Source organism: Salvelinus fontinalis, chromosome 9, assembly GCF_029448725.1.
Source record: "Salvelinus fontinalis isolate EN_2023a chromosome 9, ASM2944872v1, whole genome shotgun sequence".
Taxonomy (NCBI): Eukaryota; Metazoa; Chordata; class Actinopteri; order Salmoniformes; family Salmonidae; genus Salvelinus; species Salvelinus fontinalis.
In genome coordinates, this window is record NC_074673.1 from 43982448 (window position 1) to 44003941 (window position 21494).

The 21494-nt window shown below is 45.7% G+C and overlaps 1 protein-coding gene across 6 annotated transcripts in view; it reads left to right on the forward strand.

Moving 5' to 3' along the window:
* LOC129862663 (SRSF protein kinase 2-like) overlaps window positions 1-21494 on the forward strand; it is a 64647-nt gene that overhangs the window by 27173 nt on the left and 15980 nt on the right. The gene's annotated exons all lie outside the window — the stretch shown is intronic.

Below are 21494 nucleotides of genomic sequence, written 5' to 3' on the forward strand. Positions count from 1 at the left end.
CCTTATGCTGTGGGGTAGTTTTCTGCGACAGGGACTGGGAGACTAGTCAGGATCGAGGGAAAGCTGAACGGAGCAAAGTACAGAGAGATTCTTGATGAAAACCTGCTCCAGAGCACTCAGGACCTCAGACTGGGGTGAAGGTTCACCTTCCAACAGGACAACAAACTTAAGCACAAAGCCAAGACAATGCAGGTGTGGCTTCGAGACAAGTCTCTGAATGTCCTTCAGTGACCCAGCCAGAGCCCGGACTTGAACCCGATCGAACATCTCTGGAGAGACCTGAAAATAGCTGTGCAGCGAAGCTCCCCTCCAACCTGACAGAGTTTGAGAGGATCTGCAGAGAAGAATGGGAGAAACTCCCCAAATACATGTGTGCCAAGCTTGTAGTGTTATACCCAAGAAGTTTTGAGGCTTTAATCGCTGCCAAACGTGCTTCAACAAAATACTGAGTAAATGTGATTTTCCAGTTTTTTTTATTTTAATAAAATTGTAAAAATGTCTAAAAACCTAATTTTGCATTGTCATTATGGGGTATTGTGTGTAGATGAGAGGAAAAGTAAACAAAATTGGCCCAGCGTCGTCCGGGTTTATCGGTGTAGGCCGTCATTGTAAATAAGAATTTGTTCTTAACTGACTTGCCTAGTTAAATAAAGGTTAAATAAAAAATGCTTTAAAATAAAGCTGTAATGTAACAAAATGTGGAAAAGGTCAAGGGGTCTGAATACTTTCCGAATGCACTGTATCTCTCCGTGTGTCACATTATCGAGCAGTGGGACCTTGATTTGAACAAGTGTGTGTTTTGCAGCATGGGGGTGTAACCTCTGCATATATGTATATGAATGATGTTTGCAACCATATGAATGAGACTGGTAGCTCTCTTTTCTACTGTGTGTCTATGCTATGAGATTGTGGTGTGTGTGTGTGTGTGTTTGTGTAATGTGTGGGGTTGTTTTATATGAGGTGTGTGTATTTCTGTGAGATGTCTCTCTCTGTGTGTGTGCGTGCGTGTGTGTGTTCTTGTGTGCGCGTTCTTGTGTGTGCGTGTGTGTGTGTGCCATGGTCCTCAGGTAAGATCGGATGACTCACTGTTTTTACTGTGATTACTGGAGCTGCCACTCCGAAACGGCGAGAGAACGGAGGAGGAGAGATAGAAAGGGAGGAGGAGAATTAAGCGTTTGGATAGAGAGAATGATGAGAAACAGAGGGAGATGGAGGAGAGATAGAAAGGGAGGAGTAAATAAAGCGTTTGGATAGAGAGAAGGATGAGATGGAGGTGGAGGGAGATGGAGGATAGAAAGGCACCACACAAAGAGACCCCCAGTGAAGGACAGAACGGTGTCACCTCCTCCCACCTTCACACGCAGCGTCTGTTTGAATGAACAGACAGTGAATTGATTTGAAGGAACCGGGTCAACAAAAAAACACAGACCTAGGCCACGTTCTGTTGGTGCTAGCTCGCGAGCCTCCTTTCCCCAATCGCCACTGATCTGACAAGTCGATAGCCACTGAAGCTCAGACACAGACAGAAACAGAGACAAAGGGCACGTCCCAAGAATCTCAAACAGCCTTCTTCCCTCATCTCACGTCCCACTCAACCACTATTCTGAAAGTGAAAGGAGACAAGGAAAGGCTGCCGTAGTAGAGTATTGGACCACAGCCAGCCAGTCGAGAAAGCAGAGTCAGGCCAGCAGCAGTTACATCTGGAGCAGCCATGATCCCTCCCAGACAGACAGTCCATTCAATTCCCCCTTCATCTTCTGTGTGCAGTGTGACCCACATCACATCCCTGCACTCAGGCTGGCTGCTTCGTAGATAACCGCAATAGCATAGCAGCTAATGAAGCGTGATATAGTGCTAGAGACTTGCCACGGCGCACGCCGGCCCCCATTAGCCAAGATGCCTGGGCCGGCCCCCCTTTTTCTTTCTCTCGCTCTGTGTCTGCAGCATGCCTCTCTTGGTTTCCTTCTCTTTCTCTTTGTGTCTGGCCAGTCGCCATCTCTCTGTTTCCATTCTCTTCATTTCTCTTGTGTTTCCATTTCCCTCTCTAGCTAGCTTTATGTCCCAATATCTTTCTCTATTGTCAATTTCTCTCTCTTTTCTCTCGTTCTCTGTCCCGTTCTCTCTCTGTGTCAGAAGGGTCAGTGGCAGACCAGACATGGCCCAACTGGCCTGTCTGGAAACAGGAGTGACTGTTCTTGTCTGTCAACTAGTGCCAGTCTGTTTCCTCAAAGGGCTTGGTGAATTAGAAGGGCCATAGAATTACAATTGGATTTTTTATTGAATCAAACAGGGCCTTGAGCAGAATGAACAAGACACACCACACGACACCCCCGATGCGTGGTCATGTGATTCCGCTGTAGTCACCTGATCTACAGGATGAGTCAGAATCCATCTGGTTCAGGTGTCACACGCAGGTCGCTAGGGTTCAAGGGATTCCAGGGTTAAAGGTTATGGTTGAGGGACAGAAGGGTTCTTCCATAGCCAGTCTGTTTGTGCTATCATGCTATCAATTTCAAGTTCATTTTAAGGGCTTTATTGGCATGGGACACATGTTAACATTGCCAAAGCAAGTGAAGTAGATAATAAACAAAAGTGAAATAAACAATAGAAATGTACTTCTTCTCTCACTGACAATATGAGGCTATAGGCCTAGATCTTCCATATACCGAATAATCAACTGTTTAATCACCTATAGATGTTTTCTCAATGCCTTATGTTTCCATGTCATGGTCATATCATGAAGGAGTACATCCACAAATATTGTAGAAGCCATAATGGTTGAAAATATATTTTGGCATCTGTCTTGAGTAACAGCAATTTACTGTCATTATAGCGGTCTGGTATTGTGATCATCCAGACTTTCCCCCCCCCCTTCCCTCTTCTGCTGCACGTGAATAAAATGGCTTGTGTGTGTTTAGGTCTGATAGCACACTGTGTCCCTGTTTACTCAATATGTTTACATGCAGCATGCAATGGTTTCCTCTGGGACCAACTATTTACCCTCTCTTGCTCTCTCTCTTCCTCTCGCTCGTTCTCCACCTGTCCTTCTTTAATTTCCCCGTCTTCTTTTCTCTCTGTCATCCGGTGTTTGTTTCCAACTGAGCGGGTTTCTGTTTCTTCCAGTGGAACCTGATCTGGTCCAGTAACCCCAGTCAGACAGTCAGTCCTAATGACAGGCTGGTTTGGAGGAAGAGGACCGTCACGACTTAACTAGCTGACTCACTGACTGAAACCTGTATGTCTGGCCGTTACAGTATATGCAACTGCTGTGTCATTTTCAATATACACAGAAATATTATTATTAGGAGTATCACATCTAACAATCAGATAGAATATTACTGATAGGTATGGTTGGTAACATACTGAACTTTGTACCTCCAAGCTAACATACCATTGTAAATGAACTTTGCAGAGAAAGGGAAATGGAGGGGGAGAGGGACGGAACCATCCAGAGAGTGACTCAGGAAATGTCTATTTAAGAGGAGAGGAGGAATGTGGCACAATGATCGCCTTGGAACAGAGATGTCCTGATGGGGGGCTTAAAATAGAGATGGAGAGAGAGACAGATAGTGGAACAGAGAGAGATAGACAGATAGTGGACAGAGAGAGAGAGACAAATAGTTACCAAGCCCTGCAATGCCAAGAGCTGAGCAAAGAAAAAAAGAGTCCCCTCATCCAGCTGATCCTGGGGCTGATTTTACAAACCTGTTCTACTAACAGACTGAAGCCTCAGGACCAGAAAATCCAATCAATCAGAATAAACCAAATTACAACACAGTCAAAGCAAAACTACATCGCTTATTGGGAAACACAAGCACAAAGCAAAATGCAGTGCTGTCTGGCCCTAAATCGACAGTACACCGCGGCTAACTATTTGACCATGGTTACTGATCAAAACCTTAGAAAAACCTTGACAAAGTACAGGCTCAGTGAGCACAGCCAAGCCCTGCAATGCCAAGAGCTGAGCAAAGAAAAAAAGAGTCCCCTCATCCAGCTGATCCTGGGGCTGATTTTACAAACCTGTTCTACTAACAGACTGAAGCCTCAGGACCAGAACATCCAATCAATCAGAATAAACCAAATTACAACACAGTCAAAGCAAAACTACATCGCTTATTGGGAAACACAAGCACAAAGCAAAATGCAGTGCTGTCTGGCCCTAAATCGACAGTACACCGCGGCTAACTATTTGACCATGGTTACTGATCAAAACCTTAGAAAAACCTTGACAAAGTACAGGCTCCGTGAGCACAGCCTTGCCATTGAGAAGAGTAGATACAGGAAAACCTGGCTCCCTGTAGAGGAAAGGCTGTGCAACCACTGCCCCACAGCAGAACCCGAGACAGAGCTGCATTCCTGACAAAATTCAAATAACATAAAACAATTAGAGAGTGTCATGTCCCCAAATTGGAAACCCTTATTTAAGGTTTCAAAGACCTCTCTGATGAGAATAGGCTACCCGTCCTGTTGGGGGAGGACGCAGAGAGCTGTGGGTTGGCAGCGCACTACATTGCTGCCTGCCATAAGATGAGGGACAGTGTCTGACAGACCAATTAACCTGTCCTCTATACTGTTATTGTTCAATGGTTATTTTGACCGTTGGTTATTGTTGTTACTGTTGTCCCATTGACAATTTTGATGATTATTATTGTAATATTGTAAATATCCAAAGTAAGCTTTGGCAAAGATAGAGAGCGAGAGAGAGATAGTGGAACAGAGAGAGAGAGAAAGAGAGACAGATAGTGGAGCGGGAGGGACATCATAAGAGAGAGATGAAGAGAGATCGACAAAGATAGAGTGCCACAGAGAGGGAGGGAGGGCCCTCTGAAGATTAGCAGTGTAGGGGTAAACTCTGGGTCACCAGAGGCTTAATCTCTGCTGATATAGCTGCTGATTTAAAGCACTGGAATGATAATGGTCTGTTTGTTTGTTTACATGTGTGTCGGCTTGCAGGTCTTTGATTGTCTGCCTGTGTGCATGTGAGTGCTTTTGTGCGTGTGTGTGTTGTACCGTCCCAAGTGCCCAGTGTAACATTATAGCTTTCGTCCTTCCCTCGCCCCGACCCGGGCTCCAACCAGGGACCCTCTGCACACATAGACAACTGACACCCACGAAGCATCGTTACCCATCGCTCCATAAAATCCACGGCCCTTGCAGAGCAAGGGGAACAACTACTTCAGGTCTCAGAGCGAGTGACATCACCGATTGAAACACTATTAGCGCGCACCACCGCTAACTAGCTAGCCATTTCACATCGGTTACACTCACCCCCCTTTTGACCTCCTCCTTTTCCACAGCAACTAGTGATCCGGGTCAACAACATCAATGTAACAGTATAACTTTCGTCCGTCCCCTCGCCCCGGGCTCGAACCAGGGACCCTCTGCACACACCAACAGCTGACACCCACAAAGCATCGTTATCCATCGCTCCACAAATGCCGCTAGTTGTTCCCCTTGCAGAGCAAGGGGAACAACTACTTCAATACCTCAGAGCGAGTGACGTCACCGATTTGAAACGCTATTAGCACGCACCACCGCTGACTAGCTAGCCATTTCACATCGGTTACACCAGCATGACGGCCTACTATAAATCTCTTAGTTCCTGCTGCCCCCTGGCACGCGCACACACACACACACACACGCACACACTAATGCATGGGGGAAGACAGCAATGATACCTTGCCTGGGTACCTGACTGTTTCGGCAGTCAACAAGGCAGTAGTTGATTGCTTATGCAAGACAAGTAAGTTGGCTGAAGCAGAAACGGCAATATGACCCTGCCTTAATGTCCTGTGTCTGTGTGGAGTGAAGACATTATACCATCATGGCCGCCTAATCATCCCCAGCTTCCAATTGGCTCATTCATCCCTCATCTCCCCTGTAACTATTGCCCGGGTCGTTGCTGTAAATGAGAATGTGTTCTCAGTCAACTTACTTGGTAAAATAAGGGTAAAAAATAAATCATTTTAAAAAGGACGTTATTGTCCTTGGTAGTTTGTGTGTGGACATCATCGCGTGTAGTGTGTGTTTTCATAATTTGTGTTTGTGTGTACTTCAGTCCGTGTTGTGTTTGTGTGGTGTGAATCTGAGTGTGGGTTTAGTTGTGTGTTGGTGGCGTGTGTGTGTGTGTGTGTGTGTGTGTGTGTGTGTGTGTGTGTGTGTGTGTGTGTGTGTGTGTGTGTGTGTGTGTGTGTGTGTGTGTGTGTGTGTGTGTGTGTGTGTGTGTGTGTGTGTGTGTGTGTGTGTGTGTGCCTCTCTGTGTGTGTGTGTGTGTGTGTGTGTGTGTGTGTGTGTGTGTGCCTCTGTGCGTGCATTCGCATGTCTGTGGGTGTGTGCGTGTGTGTGGCTACGTGTGGTCCAATGCATGGTAGGCAGGGCCATTAGCAGCTAGGTGAGAGAGCACCATGTGACTGGGCTTGGAATTCTGGGCCTGGCCCCCTCTGCTTGGCCAGCACAGTGTGTGTCACACACACATCGTCTTCTCCTCAGCTCGACCACATCTGAGAGGACTGCCTCGTCTGACGGTCCGTGTGTGTCCAACCATCCTTCTCTATGAATCGTAGTCCGTCTAGGCCCAAGTCTTGGGGCCTGGCTATGAGCGTGCTGAGGCTACGACACAGAGCCTTCAAAAACAGGTAGATGAAGAGGGAGGGAGGGGCGAGATTGGTGTCTCTGTGGGAGAGAGGGCTGACTATCTGAATGTTCATCAAATATCCGGATATTCGAAATACATCTGGGTTTGTTTTAGTTACATTTTTAACATGAGCACTGCTTCGCGAGGGAGAGAGAGGCTGGCACTCTTACTGCTGCAGTTGTGGAGGGGGCGGTGTGTGAGATGGGAGCGAGCCGAGCAGACAAGCAGCTTGTCTGACAATACGAGCTAACTTGTAGCAGTCGCAATGTTATTTATCATCCCATATAACAGGGCCTGTATTAACTGGAGTAGCCTAGAGAAGCTAGCCAGCTAGCTAAGTTAGTCAGCCATAGCTAGATATGGCAGCATTTGGCCTCAATTAGCCTATCTCCCCAACCCCATTACAATAAATCAAAAGCCTAGCTATTGCTTGCTCATTGTAGCCTACTCCTTCTCATTTCGATAACTTTTAATTTCGTGAGGCCTCCCAAGTGGCCTATAGTTAAGTCTATAGTTAAGGAAAAAAATGTCAGTTAAGAAGAAATGTCTTGTTAAGAAGGTTTTGTGAATCCGGCCCCAGGCTCTGTCGCAGCCGGCCAAGGAGACCAATGGGGCGGCGCACAATTGACCCAGCGTCGTCCGGGTTAGGGGAGGGTTTGGCCGGCAGGGATATCCTTGTTCTATCGCGCTCTAGCGACTCCTGTGGCGGGCCGGGCGCATGCACGCCGATACGGTCCGCCAGGTGTATGGTGTTTCCTCCGACTGGCTACCGGGTTTAGTGGGCATTGTGTCAAGAAGCAGTGCGGCTTGGTTGGGTCGTGTTTCGGATGACACATGGCTCTCAACCTTCGCCTCTCCCGAGTCTGTATGGGAGTTGCAGTGATGAGACAAGACTGGGGAGAAAAAGGGGTAAAAGTGAAAAAGATATACTTAATGTTTTGGGATTTTAGTTCATATTGCATTGCGTTATTGAATGCTCACCCAACTTGCTACACAAAGTTACCGGTTGGATACTGGTCTTTTTATGTGGCACATGTCATAAAAACAAAATTGAAAAGTTTGTTGTTTTATTAAATTAATAATTTTAAATGTCATGGTATATCCTTGTAGTACATAACAGTGTCACATGGATATTTTAATACAATTTAGAAAAAGCCTTTTCAGTGTTAAAATATGTCAACAAAAAAATCTCACTAAAATGAATACTCACACTAGTATTCGAATACTAACATCCGTTAGAATATTCAAATAACCTTGCACATCCCTAGAGGGTAGTGTAGGCATTGTGTGTGTGTGTGTGTGTGTGTGTGTGTGTGTGTGCGTGCGTACGTACGTGCGTCCCACTGTGCGTGCCTGCACTTGTTTGTGGAAGATGCTGAGCAACCGTGTGACAATCCAAATGGAAAAACACATTCACAACGAGATAACATCTTAACAACGTTGAATTTAGATATCAGGGGGTGATGTTGTCTCAACATTTTTACTATGACGTCCTGAAAACATTCAGCCTAAACCCTCACGCAACACTTCAACAACATTCATTGGTCAGATGTTTACCTTTTGTACAACCATAATGCAGACTGTAAACACCTAGGGGAGGTAATTGTGTTGTGTATAGAATTCAGATGCATTAAGAGCAGCCCAGGCTGTGTGTTTCTATTTCAGAGCTAACAGTCTTCCTCCTCTTATCAGCTTGGGAGTAATTGACCTCCATAAAGGCCATGGCTCCCGTTGACATCACTGGATGAATATGGATGTGAATACACTGTTTGAGTGGTTGAGTGATACAGTACTTAGTGGTTTTCTGTAGCTAGATATATACTGTTTGAGTGGTTGAGTGATACAGTACTTAGTGGTATTCTGTAGCTAGATATATACTGTTTGAGTGGTTGAGTGATACAGTACTTAGTGGTACTCTGTAGCTAGATATATACTGTTTGAGTGGTTGAGTGATACAGTACTTAGTGGTATTCTGTAGCTAGATATATACTGTTTGAGTGGTTGAATGATACAGTACTTAGTGGTATTCTGTAGCTAGATATATACTGTTTGAGTGGTTGAGTGATACAGTACTTAGTGGTACTCTGTAGCTAGATATGTACTGTTTGGGGATGTGTCTTGATATGTGCAAGAATGCAGCTATTATACTGCAACTCTTCAGGGTTGTTTGTGGTCACGTCACAGCCAAGGTGAATGGCGTGATGTTCAGCAATGCATACACACACGCACATGAACATGTAAGTACAAATTCACACACACAATCTCTGTAGTAAACATCACAGACACACAAAAGCATCTTGGCTGTTGTGTCAGTAGAGGAGAGTCAGGCTTCTGACATAACTGCACACCCAGCATAAACACAATGTGCCTCACGGCCTCAAGGCTCTGTGTGTGTGATGTGTTTGCACGTTTGTTTGAGAGTGTGTACAGTCTGTACAGTGTGTGCAGTGTGTGTGTGTGTGAGCTGTGACATGGGCCAGTGACATTGGAACAGGCTGTGACGTCAGTGAGAAGTAGCACGCCAGCTAGCAAGCCATTTTTCTCAATGCAAATGTTATTCAAAAGAAAAGTCAAGCACTTCTAGGGAACAAAACTCCCATCCAGGAGTGGGTGGGTGGCTGACTGTGCCGTAGAGTGACAGTGCCAGTGTGTATGGGGTCTTGTGTATATGCTTACTGGTGTGTTTCTGTATTAATGTGTGTGGGTAGTTGGGTGCCTTTACATTTTATACAGTTTGCATGCTTTTTAGTTTGCTTTGTATGGGTTTTATGTGTGCTTGGGTGCATGTTTTTGTGTTTGCTTGCTTGGGTGTATGTTGTTGTGTGTAGTAGTGTGTAGGTCAGTGTAGTGCAGCATGTAGTACAGTATTAATTTGCTTCCCATGGGAAAATAGACAAACAGTCAAATCAGCATCTATTGACTGTTATAAACAGGGTGGTTCAAGCCCTGATTGCTGATTGGCTGACAGCCATGGTGTATCAGACCGTATACCACAGGTATGACAAAACAATTATTTTTACTGCTCTAATTATGTTGGTAACCAGTTTATAATAGCAATAAGGCACAACGGGGGTTTGTGATTTTTTTTTGTCCGATATACCACTGCTAAGGGCTGTGTCCAGGCATTGCGTCGTGCCTAAGAACAGCCCTTAGCCGTGGTATATTGTCCATATACCACACCTCCTTGGGCCTTATTGCTTAATTATACAACGGGTAGGTTTAATCCTGAATGCTGATTCGTTAAAACTGCATTCCAGCCGGTGTCTATTCCACAAGTTACCACCGGCTAAATCTATGACGTTAAAATACCTATTTACTCTGTTCCATCTGACTGTACAGTCCACTGTCTCATCAGCCCAGCTTGGCTATTTATAAACTTGATCTCCACTATAAAAAGCATCTAGACATTATCTTACATTTATTTTAAAACTAAACATTTAGTTTTCAACAGCGGAGATTTGTATAAACCTTGCTGTCTGTCTCTCCGACATTTGCAACATTGTTTCAATATTCACATTCTATCTCCATCTGTCGCATAGTAATGAACGTGTCGGGAGTCGGGACGAGACAGACAGGCAGGCAGCTTTTCACAGCCAGTTGAAATCATGAATCAGCATCATTTTTATGGATATATACAAAGAACTACTTAAAGAAAACATATAAAAGGAAATTAATTGCAGCTAGTTTGCAGTCTTTCCAGCTCCAGTTTGAAGTTATTGTGTTAGCTGTGTTGTTGGCTAGCTCCTCTGAACAAGTGTCCTGACGAGAGAGCACATTTTCCGTGAGAAATTTTGAGAGAGAAATTTTGCATCATTAGCTCATTGTTATGGATGTATCCAAATAAATGTCACTAGAAAACAGCTTAAACAAATGCAAATGCAGCTACTTTGCTGTTATTCTGGCTGCACTGTTTGATGTCACTGTAAGTTAGCCGTAGTTGGCTAGCTAGCAAGCAAGGGATAAGAACGTTGCCAGCCAATGGAACATTTAGAACGAACGACTGGGTCGCGTCCATAGATACAAAACAAAAAGACTGAACGACTGGGTCGCGTCCATAGATACAAAACAAAAAGACTGAACAACTGGGTCGCGTCTCTGGCAACCGAACCAATAGAACGACCAGCCGGCTTGGGTAGCAACCCTAGATTTGTTCGGGACTATATCTCGTGGAAGGATGAAGTAGTATTAATAATGACTACTCTGGATGGTTCTGACTTAGAATATGTGGACAACTACAAATACCTAGGTATCTGGTGAGACTGTAATCTCTCCTTCCAGACTCACATTAAGTATCTCCAATCCAAAATTAAATCTAGAATCAGCTTCCTATTTCACAACAAAGCATCCTTCACTCATGCTGCCAAACATACCCTCGTAAAACTGACTATCCTGCCGATCCTTGACTTCGGCGATGTCATTTAAAAAATAGACTTCAACGCTCTACTCAACAAATTGCATGCAGTCAATCACAGTGCCATCCGTTTTGTCACCAAAGCCCCATATACTACCCACCATTGCGACCTGTACGCTCTCGTTGGCTGGCCCTCGCTTCATACTCGTCGCCAAACCCACTGGCTCCAGGTCATCTACAAGTCTCTGCTAGGTAAAGCCCCACCTTCTCTCAGCTCACTGGTCACCATAGCAGCACCCACCCATAGCACGCACTCCTGCAGGTAATCTCACTAGTCACCCCCAAAGCTAATTTCTTCTTTGGCCGCCTTTCCTTCCAGTTCTCTGCTGCCAATGACTGGAACGAACTGCAAAAATAACTGAAGCTGGAGACTCATATCTCCCTCACTAGCTTTAAGCACCAGCTGACAGAGCAGCTCACAGATCACTGCACCTGTACATAGCCCATCTGTAAATTGCCCATCCAACTGCCTCATCCCCAAACTGTATTTATTTATTTATCTTGCTCCTTTGCACCAGAGTATCTCTACTTGCACATTCATCTTCTGCACATCAATCACTCCAGTGTTTAATTGGTATATTGTAATTACTTCGCCACCATGGCCTATTTATTGCCTTACCTCCCTTATCCTACCTAATTTGCACACACTGAATATATACTTTTCTACTGTATTATTGACTGTATGTTTGTTTATTCCATGTGTAACTCTGTGTTGTTGTAAGTGTCGAACTGCTTTGCTTTATTCTTAGCCAGGTCGCAGTTGTAAATGAGAACTTGTTCTCAACTAGCCTACGTGGTTAAATAAAGGTCAAATAAAAAATATATTAATAAATTAATCAAAAGAACGTTTTTAATGAAAATATGCCAATTATTATTTGAATATGTTGGTAACCCGTTGTATAAAAGTGATAATGCCCTCGAAGCCGGTGAAAACCTGCAGCATGGGTACTGACCAAGACCAGACGGAGGGCATGCACTATACCGGTTTTAACGTCTCTGCACTGGCTGCCTGGGAGTTTTAGAATTCAATTGAAGATTCCTTCTATTGGTTTTTAAAACAATCCACAATTGTACATCCACTACATGTCAGACATGCTTTTTAGTTATGTACCCAGTAGGTCCCTCAGGTCCTCTGGTATTTTAACTATCCCAAAGCCTAGGACCAAGAGGCATAGAGAGGCAGCCTTTAGTTCCTCTGCCCCTAGCTTCTGGAATAGCCTGCCAGAGAACCTGAGGGAGGCCAAAACTGTGGACATATTCTTAAAACTTGTCTTTTTATTTTTTATTTTCCTTAGGGTTTTTTTTTCTTTCAGTTTTTATTGTTATTCTTTTGTTTGTTTATCCTCATGTTTGTTGTGTAGTAAATATTTGTTTTCTTTTTCATTGTTTTTTAAACTTTTTTTCCTTCATCAGTGTCTGAAATGTTCTATATAAATAAAGCTTGATTTGATTTGATGATACCCTCTGTAGCGCCTTGCGGTCCGATGCCAAGCAGTTGACATACCAAGTGCAGCTAGTCAAGATGCTCTCAATTAATAACTTTTTGAGGATCTGAGGGCCCATGCCAAATCTTTTCAGCCTCCTGAGCGGGAAGAGGCCTCTTCATGACTGTGTTGTTGTGTTTGGACCATTATAGATCCTTAGTGATGTGGACACTGAGGAACGTGAATGTGGATGGGGGTGTGCTCGGCCCTCCGTTTCCTGTAGTCTACGATCAGCTCCTTTGTCTTGCTGACGTTGAGGTAGAGGTTGTTGTCCTGGCACCACACTGCCAGGTCTCTGACCTCCCTATAGCCTGTCTCATCGTTGTCGGTGATCAGGCCTACAGCCGTTGTGTCGTCTGCAATCTTAATGATGGTGTTGGAGTCATGCAGTCGTGGGTGAAAGGGGAGTACAGAAGGGGACAAAGCACACACACCTGAGAGGCTCCCGTGTTTAGGGTCAGCATGGCAGACGTGTTGTTACCAACCATCACCACCTGGGGCCGGCCCGTCAGGAAGTCCTGGATCCAGTTGAGGGAGGTGTTCAGTCCCAAGGTCCTTAGCTTATTGATGAGCTTGGAGGGCACTATGGTGTTGAACGCTGAGCTGTAGTCAATGAACAGCATTGACATTAGCATACCTTGGCATTCTTGGGCACAGGGATTATGGTGGTCTCCTTGAAACATGTAGGTATTACAGTCTGGGTCAATTGCCAGCTGGTCAGCGCATGCTCTGTGCTCAGAGTATGCGTCTTGGTAATCTGTCTGGCCCTGCGTCCTTGTGTTTAAAGGTCTTACTCACGTTGGCTTCGGAGAGCGTGATCACACAGTTGTCCGGAACAGCTGGTGCTCTCGTGCATGGTTCAGTGTTGAGTTAAACAGAGTTTACTGTAATAGCGAGGTTGGTGTGTTTAGTTGGTTAGTGGAACCGTAGTATAATGATTTTGCACAGTATATGTTACAGCGCTAATGCCGGGCTGAATTTTTTTTAATGTATTGTACACAGAGAGAACCAAAATGGTGAGCTAGGTGTGTGGACAGTAATGTATTGCACTACAGAGCTGTAATTGCCAATATATGGTAATGTTTTGTACAGATACCTGTAGACTCAGATCCATAATCGTGTGGTAGGTGAGTGGTAATGCACAGATTCATCATGGCGGGTATGGATAGTGTGGGGGCAGTGCTGCGTGACGTCAGGCAGGCAGGCTGTAGACTGAAATAGCAGTGAGATCTCACTTCCCTGTCATGTGCAGAGCAGCAGACATACCGGAGGAAAGGAGCAAATGAGTCAGCTTGCCTGACCTGCTGCTGGAAGAGACTGATATGGACGGAGAAGGAGAGAGCGAGAGAGAGAGAGAGGGAGGGAGAGAGAAGGAGAGAGAAGGAGAGGGAGGGAGGGAGGGAGGGAGGGAGGGAGGGAGGGAGGGAGGGAGGGAGGGAGGGAGGGAGGGAGAGAGATGATGATGAATCAGTGAAAGAGAGAGTGGTAGCCTATTACCAGGGGGATGCGATGGTGTTTTGGTTCTGACTGAGAAAGGCTGGTGCTCACTGTTTAGTCATTGAAGCCTCGCTGAGTGGACAGTCGAGTTGCTAAGTAATGGCTGTTGCCTAGGTGATAATGCACCTCATTTATCAATGACTCACCGCAATGACAGGCAGCTGAAATAAAAAGTCTTCATTCAGCTACAGTAGCCTATGTCAGTCTGTCTTAATAGTACTCAGTTTTTCTCAATTTATCACTGAGGTGACAGCAACATTCCATAACTGATCCATCACTAAGTTGACTGACAGGCATCAAAGTGTAAGCCATAGAGATCCTATGATTGACGGAATTATAGGATCTGTGTTACCGATAGAATCCATATTCCTTATTGCTATGGTGTTACCTACTAGATGACAACAGTGTGTTCAGTAACCACTAGGTCTATGTTTCCCAGGTGAAGTGGTTTAACCCCTAGGTGACCTCTGCCTAGAGGTACCAGGATGTTCAGAGTCAGACATGATGATAGCAGGCCTAATCAATAGGTTACCTGGGTGACAGTGGAGTTCCATCGCTATTAAATGTGTTTCCTTGGTAACAGTCATGCTCAGCATTCATTTACATTTACATTTAAGTAATTTAGCAGACGCTCTTATCCAGAGCGACTTACAAATTGGAAAGTTCATACATATTCATCCCGGTCCCCCCGTGGGAATTGAACCCTGGTCCCCCCGTGGGAATTGAACCCACAACCCTGGCGTTGCAAGCGCCATGCTCTAACAACTGAATGGCTCAACCCATTCAGTACGTTACTTTGGTGCGAGGTAATCAATATGTTGCCTGTAGTCACGGGTAGTGGTGTTAAGTAATCAATATGTGAAGATGTTTTTTTAAAGATAGATGTTACTGAGTGAACAGGGGTATAATGTGGTTGTTGTATCTGAAATGAAGGGGGGGGGGGGGTGCAACTCAATGTTAGGAAGGTTTGCTATACTCAGTGTATTTGGAAGGAACTCATTCATGGTGTATACAGTATAACCATAAGTTCATAGAACTGCATAGGTTTTCAAAGACAAAGAATTAGGGATTTGGAGCTGACAAAGACGACAGCTTCTTAGCTTTTCTCATGTCTTTCTCCCCCATTTAGCAATTAGAACAGAGGCCTTGGGGATAGGAGGGGTATCACTGTGCTCTGAAACACTGGGAAGTGATTTACCTAAACTACCGGTACATCCAGTGTGCCTTTCGTCTACCTTTATTTCATTTATCTTCCCCGGATACTGTGTTCTCTCTCTCTTTTGTCTTTTCTACTCTCCAACCTCCATGTCTCTCAGCTACTATTCCGTTCACATTTAATTTGAATTTTTTATTTAACCCTCATTTTAAAAGCTCAGTTGACTGAGAACACATTCTCATTTGCAGCAACGACCTGGGGAATAGTTACAGGGGAGAGGAGGGGGAATGAATGAGCCAATTGGAAGCTGGGGATGATTAAGCGGCCATGATGGTATGAGGACCAGATTGGGAATTTCATATAAGTGTATACGTGAACATACAATATTTTCTCCAAAGCTCAAAACATGTTTTTACACGTGAATTTGTGAGACTGTTACCTCCCCATAATCATGACATCCTTTGATAGGGATGGGCTTTGGAAATGCACTGCAGGGACTCTAAATGCCTTTGCAGGGTGGGACAGTGGAAGTGTGTGGGTGTGTGTGTTTTCGTGGAGAGTTAGAGAACAGGCTCTTCAGTACTGTGTGTTTGTCTTCCGCACACTACTCTGGCCTTTATTAAGTGGTGTGCAGTTCGCAAACGATTCATTCTTTTTGAACAACTCTTTTTACTGACTCGAGAGTCATGATTCGTTTTTCTGAGGGACCCGTTCATTTTAGTCGTTTGTTTGACCTGCTGACTGGCCACAATGAATTCTACAGCAGGATTTAAACACGCTCATCCGACTCAGTGGCTCCGGAGACGTGCTCTGATCACAAACTGTCTATCATGTGCGGACAGAAAAATAGATCATGAGCATAGAGAAGAAAAATACACGTTTAGAACTGATCATTGATTGAATGATGCAAGAATGAATAGATTATTCAACATTACCGCTGGACACCTTTTGTAGAACCAAAACAAACGCATGCCTCTGCTAAATACTTGAGAACTAATCGTTTGGGGGGCAGCTGCAGTTCGCAAACGATATTGTGCTCATCTCGCTCGCGGCAGTCAAGCAGAGAGCATTCCGCCAAGAGTCGTTCACAATCTAGTTTGGTTGCGGCCACAATTAGGCTAGACCTCGTTTCAAAGCTAGCAATAAATCAGCTTATTTGTATCCCTAGCCTTCACACATGTACATTGTTTGAAGTACACTTTTATAAGTCTCAGTAACAAATGGCAATGACAATAAGCCCCTTATGGTGAACGAGAGGCATGTAGAATCATGAACTTTTCTAGTTTTTAGTTCATCGTTCGCCGGTAGGGGGTTGTGCATGCTCTGGGCATTACTGAATCAAATTAACAAAAGGAGCCGAAAGATTAGTTGTTTTGACTGAACGAGTTGAAAAGATCTGAGTCTGTAAAAAGAGTCGAACTTCCCATCACTAGCCTTTATGAGTGAGTTGAGTTCTGGGCATGTCCACACACACAAAAAGGTGTTTCAGGGTGGAAAATGCTTCCCACTCTAATTTACCATGTCTGAGAGAGAGTCCTGTCTGGACCCGCTCAACACACACACACACACACACACACACAGGACATTCCATAGAGCACCGGGCAGGTCTCTTGCACCCACGCTACCCTGAGGTGGGACAGTGCTTACACACAAATTTCTGTTACCATGTACAGTGCATTCAGAAAGTATTCAGACCCCTTGACTTGTCCACATTTTGTTACGTTACAGGCTTATTCTAAAATGTATTGAATTGTTTTTTCCCCCTCATCAATCCACACACAATACTTCATCATGACAAAGCAAAATCAGGTTAAGAAATGTTTTGCAAATGTAAAGGAAAAAAAACTGATATTATATTCAGACCCTTCACTCAGTACTTTGTTGAAGCACCTTTAGCAGCGATTACAGCCTCGAGTCTTCTTGGGTATAACACTACAAGCTTGGCACACCTGTATTTGGGGAGTTTCTCCTATTATTCGCTGCAGATCCTCTCAAGCTCTGTCAGGTTGGATGGGGAGCGTCACTGAACAGCTATTTTCAGGTCTCTCCAGAGATGTTGGATCAGGTTCAAGTCCGGGCTCTGGCTGGGCCACTCAAGGACATCCAGAGACTTGTCCCGAAGCCACTCTTGCTTTGTCTTGGCTGTGTGCTTAGGGTTGTTGTCCTATTGGAAGGTGAACCTTCACCCCAGTCTGAGGTCCTGAGTGCTCTGGAGCAGGTTTTCATCAAGGATCTCTCTGTACTTTGCTCCGTTCATCTTTCCCTCGATTCTGACTAGTTTCCCAGTCCCTGTCACTGAAAACTACCCCACAGCATGATGCTGCCACCACCATGCTTCACTGTAGGGATGGCGCCATGTTTCCTCCAGATGTGACGCTTGGCATTCAGGCCAAAGAGTTCAATCTTGGTTTCATCAGACCAGAGAATCTTGTTTCTCATGGTTTGAGAGTCCTTTAGTTGCCTTTTGGCAATCTCCAAGCAGGCTGTCATGTGCCTTTTAATGAGGAGTGGCTTCCGTCTATCGTAAAGGCCTGATTGGTAGAGTACTGCAGAGATGGTTGTCTTTCGGGAAGGTTCTTCCATCTCCACAGTTGAACTCTGGAGCTCTTTCAGAGTGACCATTGGGTTCTTGGTCACCTCCCTGATTGAGGCCTTTCTCCCCTGATTGCTCAGTTTGGCCGGGCGGCCAGCTCTAGGAAGAGTCTTGGTAGTTCCAATACTGGACACTGTGTTCTTGGAGACCTTCAATGCTGTAGACATGTTTTGCTACCCTTTGCCAGATCGGTGCCTCGACACAATCCTGTCTTGGAGCTCTACGGACAATTCCTTCGACCTCATGGCTTGGTTTTTGCTCTGACATGCACTGTCAACTGTGGGACCTTATATAGACAGTTGTGCCTTTCCAAATCATGTACAATCAATTGAATTTACCACAGGTGGACTCCAATCAAGTTGTAGAAACATCTCAAGGATGATCAATGAAAACAGGATGCACCTGAGATCAATTTCAAATCTTATAGCAAAAGGTCTGAATACTTATGTAAATATGATATTTCAGGTTTTTATTTTTAATACATTTGCAAAATTTACTAAAAACCTGTTTTTGCTTTTTCATTATGGGGTATTGTGTGTAGATTTGAGGGGGAGTTAAAAATATATATATATTTTAGAATAAGGCTGTAACGTAACAAAATGTGGAAAATGGGAAGGGGTCTGAATACTCTTGAACGCGCTGTATGTACACACTATACACACTCCCATTGTAACCTGCAACCACAATACTGCTCTCTCACCCTGTGGGTTCTTGTGCTGTAATTACACTGCTTATACCAATGTGACAGTCAAGCATCTAGAAAACCAACAGCCGCAAAACAAACCGTTAATGCATTCGTCTTGAGGAGAAAGTAGCTAGTCGTCTGTGTCAGCTGGCTGCGAACTGGTCTGGTATGTCTGCAATGACGACAATGGCAGCCAGTCATTAGCTTTGTTAGCTGCTGACCTTGCGTCCCAAATGGCACCCTATTCCCTACATAGTGCACTACTGTAGATGGTGTATGGCCAAAGGTGCTATTGGGACACAAACCCCTAAGGTTTAGTTGTTATTGGTAATCTCCGGGGATTTCCATGCACTCAGAAACACTCTGGTTCCGTTGTTGCTGTTATGTGTATGAGTGCATGGTGACAGTGGTGCAGGGTGTGATAAACACACACCCACACGCGCGTGAGCTAGGATATGAAGTGGTCCCTGCAGCCTCTGGTATGTATATTTTCAATATGACTGAACACACACTCATTTTCATGCGCTAGTACACACATGCACGTCCACAGACACTGGAGTGGGCTGATTTCTGCTGTAGAGGGCTTAGAGTTATTGTGGCTAAGTGTGTGTGTATGGCAGGCTCAAGCATAAAAGTGCTAAGCCTTTGTAAGTGATCTATGATACAGTACGTGACTGGTTTGGTTAAGGAGCATCTTGCTGCAAGGGCACACAGATCTAAGCACGGAGTGCGTGTGTGTGCATGCGTGTGCGTACATAGCCTGGTGTGTGTGTATGTATGTGTGTGTGTGTGTGTGTGTGTGTCTCTCTGTCTCTGTGCGTGCATGTGTGTGCGCAAGTATAGAGGAATCTCAATGCTAAGTGTTTGTGTTGTCCTTCTCAGACGGCTGTGCATCTTTAGACGTTAGAGGAGCCTTGCGTTGTCCTAGCTAGCTGCCACGTTAACTCTTCAAGGCGTGGATTCTCCCTGCTCCACAGTTTCTATGGCAACGCACCGACCGTGAGGCTCCATCGTGTGCCTGTGAACGGGATTTATCACTGTGTGTGTGTGTGTGTGTGTGTGTGTGTGTGTGTGTGTGTGTGTGTGTGTGTGTGTGTGTGTGTGTGTGTGTGTGTGTGTGTGTGTGTGTGTGTGTGTGTGTGTGTGTGTGTGTGTGTGTGTGTGTGTGTGTGTGCGTTTGTTTGTGTTTGCTTCTTACTCAAGCGTTTGATTGTATTTCCGATATTTTTTGCTGAATCTATTAGCCAGGCACTGACACAGTTCACACAATTTATTTAGCATTAATAACTCACAGCTATTACGGAGGACGCCGCCGAAATAGCAACGTTCAGAGATCGTAAAACAACATCTTGTGCTTCTGCCTCATCTGAGTCAGATATTGAACAATGCTATTTATGTTAATGATAAGTCACCTCATCATGTACTCTTATGTTTCTGGTGGTGTCCTCGTTGATGCTCTGGAACTGATAGCCGGATGCTAAACATACAGGAGATAATACTGAATAGTATATTGAATAGAAAGCAGCACAACCACTCAGGCTGGTAAGAGAAGCCACACACTGTCTTATTGATGACATGCAAAGCCCTTAAATACACAGCATACTTTTTTAAGGGCATTAGTTATAGTTCCAGTCCTTTCAGATCTGAGAACACCTAGGGGCTAGGGAAAGGGATATGGGCTAGGGGAAGGGATAGGGGCTATGGGAGGGGCTAGAGGAAGAGATATGGGCTAGTGGAAGAGATAGGGGCTAGTGGAAGGGATAGGGGCTAGGGGAAGGGATAAGGGCTAGGGGAAGGGATAGGGGCTATGGGAGGGGCTAGAGGAAGAGATAGGGGCTAGTGGAAGAGATAGGGGCTAGTGGAAGGGATAGGGGCTAGGGGAAGGGATAAGGGCTAGGGGAAGGGATAGGGGCTAGGGGAGGGGCTAGTGGAAGAGATAGGGGCTAGAGGAAGGGCTAGAGGAAGGGATAGAGGAAGGGATAGAGGCTAGGGGAAGGGATAGGGGCTAGTGGAAGGGATAGGGGCTAGGGGAAGGGCTAGAGGAAGGGATAGGGGCTAGTGGAAGGGATAGGGGCTAGGGGAGGGGCTAGTGGAAGGGATAGGGGCTAGGGGAGAGGCTAGAGGAAAGGATAGGGGCTAGGGGAGGGGCTAGGGGAAGGGCTAGAGGAAGGGATACGGGCTAGTGGAAGGGATAGGGGAAGGGCTAGAGGAAGGGATAGGGGCTAGTGGAAGGGATAGGGGCTAGTGGAAGGGATATGGGCTAGGGGAAGGGATACGGGCTAGGGGAAGGGATAAGGGCTAGGGGAAGGGCTAGCAGCTAGAGGAAGGGATATGGGCTAGTGGAAGGGATAGGGGCTAGAGGAAGGGATAGGGGCTAGAGGAAGGGATAGGGGCTAGAGGAAGGGATAGGGGCTAGAGGAAGGGATAAGGGCTAGAGGAAGGGATAAGGGCTAGGGGAAGGGCTAGTGGCTAGAGGAAGGGATAGGGGCTAGTGGAAGGGATAAGGGCTAGGGGAAGGGATACGGGCTAGGGGAGGGGCTAGAGGAAGGGATAGGGGCTAGGGGCTAGGGGAAGGGATAGGGTCTAGGGGAAGGGATAAGGGCTAGGGGAAGGGATAGGGGCTAGGGGAAGGGCTAGTGGAAAGGCTAGCGGCTAGAGGAAGGGATAGGGGCTAGTGGAAGGGATAAGGGCTAGGGGAAGGTCTAGGGGCTAGAGGAAGGGCTAGGGGCTAGAGGAAGGGTTAGGGGCTAGGGGAAGGGATACGGGCTAGGGGAAGGGCTAGGGGCTAGAGGAAGGGATAGGGGCTAGGGGAAGGGATAGGGGCTAGTGGAAGGGCTAGGGGCTAGAGGAAGGGATACGGGCTAGGGGAAGGGATAGGGGATAGGGGAAGGGATAAGGGCTAGGGGAAGGGCTAGTGGAAGGGCTAGGGGCTAGAGGAAGGGATAGGGGCTAGTGGAAGGGATAGGGGCTAGAGGAAAGGATAAGGGCTAGAGGAAGGGATAGGGGCTAGAGGAAGGGATAAGGGCTAGGGGAA